Source organism: Pteropus vampyrus, unplaced genomic scaffold (genome assembly GCF_000151845.1).
Source record: "Pteropus vampyrus isolate Shadow unplaced genomic scaffold, Pvam_2.0 Scaffold114, whole genome shotgun sequence".
Taxonomy (NCBI): domain Eukaryota; kingdom Metazoa; phylum Chordata; class Mammalia; order Chiroptera; family Pteropodidae; genus Pteropus; species Pteropus vampyrus.
Genome location: NW_011888895.1, coordinates 2,414,547 through 2,420,448, shown reverse-complemented (window position 1 = coordinate 2,420,448; position 5,902 = coordinate 2,414,547). Strand labels below are relative to the sequence as shown.

General features: G+C 52.3%; 1 long non-coding RNA gene across 1 annotated transcript in view; it reads left to right on the top strand.

Moving 5' to 3' along the window:
- Window positions 1-4,909: 4,909 nt before the first annotated feature.
- The window catches only part of LOC111743459, a 5,520-nt gene continuing 4,527 nt past the window's right edge, over window positions 4,910-5,902 (top strand). Inside the window, exon 1 of the long non-coding RNA XR_002781720.1 lies at window positions 4,910-5,091. This is a non-coding gene — a long non-coding RNA (uncharacterized LOC111743459). The remainder of the gene's footprint in view (window positions 5,092-5,902) is intronic.

The window sequence follows — 5,902 nt, the reverse complement described above, 5'->3', positions numbered from 1 at the left end:
GTATCTTTTTGGATGGGGACATAATGCAACTCACAACATTGGCTTCGCATACAAAATGGACTAAGGGATGAGTATTTTGCATTTTGACTAAATTTCCTTGGATGAAGTATTGACGTTTGAAGTATTGTTACAGACATGGTTCCATAGCGTAGCGGTTAGCACGTCTGCTTTACACGCAGAAGGTCCTGGGTTCGTGCCCCAGTGGAGCCACAGTCCATGGTCTATGGGCAAGCCACCCTGAACAAGCCCGATGTCTGATCTCAAAAGCTAAGCAGGGTCGGGCCTGGTAAGTACTTGGATGGGAGACCACCTAGGATGACCAGGTGCTGTAGGCATAAATAATAATAATAAAAAAAATGAAGTATTGTTGCAAGTTCACTCTTGCCTCAAATATGTAGAAGGTGTCTCCTCAGCAGCTGCAGAAGGAGCACCACACGGGGAATTGAGAGGTGTGCTCCGTGTCACCTGTGTACCTCCACCTGCCACGTGAGGCTTTCTTGAGTGTGGCTCTTGGGCCTCTTGCATCAGAACCACTTGGGTGGTGGGCGGAGCCTTGCTAAAAACTCCGATTCTCTGTGGGCGAGAACCAGTAATCTGTTTCTTGTGTTTTTGTTTTTGTTTTTAAGCAGGTGTTACACGTTTCATTGCATCTTTCAAAAAGGTATGCTGCAGTCCTAATCCTCAGGACCTCCGCACGGGAGCTGTTTTGGACGCAGGGTTGTTTGAGAGTGATGAGTTGAGATGACAGCACACTGGAGTAGAACGGTCCTTACAAGAAGAGGAGAAGGGACACGGAGACATGCGGGGCGGGTGGCCACGCGAAAACAGCGACACCCAGGGAGAAAGCCGAGGGCTGCCGAGGACCACTGTCACTCCAGAGCTGGAGGAGTCGGGGAAGGACTCTGCACCGAATCTCAGAAGGAACCAACCCTGCCAAGGCCTTGACTTCGGACTTGGGGCCTCCACAAGCGTGAATGAATGAATACATTGCTGTATTCAGCAATACATTGGAAGGCACTCAGGCTGTGCTACTTTATGATTCCAGCCCGAAAAATGAACGCGAGAAGCTTCCTAGGCAATGCCTTGTGCAAAGGAATTGAAAACCACTGAGCTTAACCGTCTGTCCTTCCGGCTCTGCCAGCTGGGACGTTGCGGGGCTTTGCGATGCCTCCATAGGTCTTCACCCGCTTCTTTCTCAAATCATCGCCCGATCGCGTTTCTGACACCTGCGCTCTTCAGAAGAGAGAACAAGCTGAGGAGAAACTGCCCAGGAACCTTGTCGCACTTGGCGATGGGAACTGAAGAGTTTGTCTGAAGGTTCATGGCTGGCGAGCAGCCAGGCACGGCTTCCCGCTCTCGGGTCTGTGTGACACTCAGTTTTCACCGTGTCTGACACTCCTGCCCCACCCCCGGTCTCTGGGTTTGAGCTGGACAACCTTTGCAAAGAGGTTCAGCAAATTTCATGAGCACCGACCTCCAGTGCTCTTCGAGAGGAGAGGCCCACCCCACTTTCCCTCAGGACCTCCTGGCCCACACTTTAGGGCAGCTGGGCTCTGCCTTCTGTCACCTTCTAACACCAAAACAGGTGACTCTTTTCCCAAAGCTCCCTCCCTACAAATCCCGAGCCAACCTAAAGAGCAGCCCCAACTCAGGGCCCCACACAAGACACCCCTGTTTATCCTTCAGGGGACATTTACTGTGCTGAGCACCAGGCACATGCCCTGTGCTGTGGGAGAAGCCAGATGTCCCAACATGCCCTAATCCTCAAGGAGCTAAAGGGGTTGAGAATTCTGCATATTTTTCCAGCAATGTTCCAGACTTAGGCCTCATTGTCCTGCGCGGGGCAGTGGCTGTGAGTCACACAGAGGAACATCTAGTAGCCTCCTGGGGATCTGTGTCAGGTCACACGGGTTGGCCAGTGGCTCCCTGATCCCGATCCTCCCCTTTGTCCCCTTGCCGATCTCCATATGGGCCTTAATGGCTCTGCGGAGCTTGGGTTTCAAATCCAGGTGTTCTCTGGGCCTTATCTCCCTCCTGGAAAACTGTAAAAATTAGCTCAGGTCAGCCAGCACAGGCCAGTGCTCTCTTAAAGGCACTACTTTAAAAGCGCTTGGGATCACTTCGCTTTCTCTTTTCAGGCACAGCAAAGTCGTCTCTTCCACTCACTGAGAGCTAACAAGCTCCAGGCTGTCAGTCCAAGCTTTAAGCTTTTACGTAGGTTTCTGAACTTCGTCCTTGCAACCTTCCAAGTAGATAAGCACTCTGATGCTTCTCATTTTATAGATTCAGATATATATATATATATGAGGCACAGAGATGTTAAGTGACATATTCAAGGTCGCACAGCTGTTTTGAGAAATTGGATTCTATCCCAGATACTGTTGAGAGCTCATAATGAAAATCTCACACAGCAGCTAGAATGTCTGAGGCGTGTATGCACGTAGATAGTTAGATGATAGATAGATAGATAGATAGATAGATAGATAGATAGATAGATAGATAGATAATAGGTAGGTGATAGGTGGGTAGATGATATAGATAATGATAAATGCTTGATAGATGATTGATAGATGATAGGTAGATAGATCATAGATATTCTCTCTTTGTAAGAAGCTAGTAACTTCCACGGGGATAGGAATTATTTGTTATTATATTTTTTAAATCAGTCTTTTAAAAACTCCGCCCGTACGGACGCCCAGCCTCGGGACGGCCATCTTCCCGAGGAGGAACGAACGCTCAGAGAAGTCTAGCTCTGCGAGCAGGCGCCACGCCAAGAGGCCTCCACATGTCCATGCTGCATGCTGGCCTCCCCCGAGACCCCGCTGGCGTGTGCGGCTGCGCGAGGCCCTGTGTCCAGGACTGGCATGGGCGGGAGGGGCGTGAGCTTGTCCCTTAGAAGTGAGCCCGAGGCAAGGGGACAAGTGCGGTTCTCACGATGCCACCTCACGTCTTTAGCACCCTGGAAGTTGGAAACGCGGTCTGACCACAGAGAGAGTGTCAACCACAACTAAACACGGGGTCTGAGGCACCCAGTCCCCGCTGGCCCACCCCGCAGCCTGCAGCTGGGTGGGGGAGGGCCTGGAGGGCCGGTCTGGGGCCAGACCCAGGAGTGCGAGCCTGGCCCACCACCTACTGCGAGCGTTGAGGCAAGCCACCTCACTTCCTGGTGCCTCGGTTTCCCCACCCCTAAAACGAGGCCCTTGGCAGTAAGCATGTCACAGAGTGGCTATGTGGTCAGTGAGATTCCATGTGACAGGCACTCAAGTGGTGCCTGGAAGCGCCGTATGCGACCTTCGCCCCCGGTGTGACCAAGTGCCACTGCAGGGCTGCTGCTACCTCGGGCCCTGGGTTTGTCTTGGCTTGACTTGTTTCCATTTTCAATTGAAAATTACGTTTGGACGGACTGCAGCCTGACTGGCCCGGGGCCAGTGAGCTCTGAGTAAGTGCAGACAGGGTGGGGTCACCAGGATTTGGTTCTTGGATGTTTTCCCCCTGTGGTTTTGGGCAGCTTGCTCCTCGGAGGCCAGCTGTGTCATCTTACGACTGGACTTTCCGGGAGCGGACTCGGTGACTCCGGGGTCAGCTGAGAAGGGCCGCTCTTGGATGAGGTCATCAGCTGTGCAGGAAGCTGCTTCCTTTCGCCCTGGAACCCCTCGGCCGATGGAAGCGGCGGACGCGCAGCTCTGGTGGCTGTCGCTCCGTTGCAGGGCTCTTGGGGTTCCTGTCTCCATCTGGGGGAGGCAGAGGCGGGGATTCCAAGACGGCCGTGTCCTTGCCCCTGCCACCTTTGTGCTGACGGCCACCACAGGGCCTCTTCCGTTAGCTGGGACGCAGTTAGCTGGGCTGGTGCACCCTTTCTCGGCTGCTCCCCAACTCCCCCAAAGTGTGCTGGCTGTGACCATCTTTCCCTGTCCTTGGGAACCACTGTGGGCCTGTTTCCAGCCCCTTCCCATGACACCCCGCCTGGCCAGGGTGAAAATGCTGTGAATCTAAAACTTGAATGAAGAAAGTTTAGCTTGAGGCACTCACTTTGTCCGTGTGTGTGTGCGTGTGTGTGTGTGTGTGTGAGGCTTTTTAAAATTTATCTGTATGTTTATTTATTTAAAAAATTTTGTCTAGGGCAAGAAGTCCGTAAACACGCCAGCCCAAAGCACTAAATCATGCAAACATGGAGGCCAAACAGCTTTTAAACCATAAAGACTGAAGACTCCTCCTGGGTGAAGCCACTCACTGGTTTGTGAGTGGACTGAGGCGCCAGCAGCCCACCGAAGTGACTGGGTCATGATCAGCAGGGGGCGGTCCTGAAGCCCCGGCGCTCTTCATTCGGTCAGCCATATAGGAATGACACCCTTTTCTGAGCACTTTCTGAGGCTTTGTACCATGCTGGGCCACTGGCGTCAGATGCAAACAGAGTCGATAACTCTGCAAAAAGTCGCCAGGCAATTTATCCCGTTGGCACCAAGCCTAGAATTATAATCAGATCTTGACTTCTTCAAAGCCTTCTTGCTTTGGATTTTCCAAATCAAAAATAAATATCGAAGGCCATCACCTTCCTTCGGTCCTCTGATGTGCCAAGGAGGGTTTCATCCATTAATTCAAGAACCCTCTCATTTCATGCAGAAGGTATTAGCCTGTGGAATTTGTTAACTCAATATCAACACAGTCTGTCTAGGTCTTGACTGAAAAGAGAGAGGAGTTATTATGTTCTGAGTTAATATTTTCCTCTCTTTAAGAAGTCTTGGGGGTGCCAGACAGGCGTTTTCTTCCCATTACCAGGTACATTGCTTGTGTTCCACGTGCTTGCTATACTCAGGACTCCCTCAAGGGGGCAGTGAACCACAATGTCTGGAGGTGTTTCAGGGGCGGCCCCTGCCGTTGCCTGGGTGGGCGGGGCGGGGCGCTGGGGGGGATTGCTGGATCGCAGCTTGCCTTCTCAGGGGTTTTTCTCTGGGCTTGACACGAAAGCACTTCTCCTGGAGAGAAAGCAGGAGCTGCAGCAGTCTCGTTTTCAGAGAGCTGTGAACATGACCAGACCTATTAATTACTTAATTGAGGCTCTGGGCTTTGAAGATGAAAAGTGCTGTGTAAGTGGTGAGTTCTGTTGTTTCTAGTCTGGGGAGCTTTATCGGGGATCTTCTGAGTGTCTCTTTCAATCATCGAGTTCACTCTGGTGGCCTCCGGCGACACAGATGACCCACCCCTCCCCTGTGGGTCCTGGGTGAAACCACTGGCAAACGCTTCCTTGATCTCAAGTCCCGCCAAGCTGCCCACAGAGTCCCAGCGAAGGGCTTAGTCACTCTCTGTGAGTTCCACTCACAGGGCTCTGGCTGAGTCACGGCCCCCCTGTGGTGGCTGAGGATCTGCAGTGATGCTGGTGCATTAAAGGTTCCTTGCTTGGCTGAGACAGACTGGCGCAGATGCCCTGGTGGCTTTGCGGCCCTGCCCAGAGCTGAGGGTCTTGGCCACATACCTGGACAGTACCCCCAAGCAACATGCCAGCTGTGCCTGGGATCTGCAGTCTGCAGCTCGCTGTCATTCTTGGGAATGGGGAGGGGAGGTGGGAGGAGGTGGGAGGAGGCGGGAACAGGAGGAGGAAGGGAAGGGTGGGCGGGGCTAGAAGCGAGGACAAGGAGGGCCCAGCGTCTCTCTTCAAAGCCCGGCTGATTCCCTTCCTCCTGCCATTCTTCTTCCTTCCCTCCTTCCATGCTGATGTGATTAGAAAGGCAAAATCCTAAAGGCAAATGACCTAAAACTGTGACCTAACCTAAGAGATTAGCCTTCGTATTAACAGAATTAAAAATTAATCCCTGTAAAGCAGGGTGTTTGCCTCACTCCACGGCTCTTAGTAATTCTCGTGGATGTTGTACATAGTTCTTCTCTGCATCTAGACCGAAGATGCAGG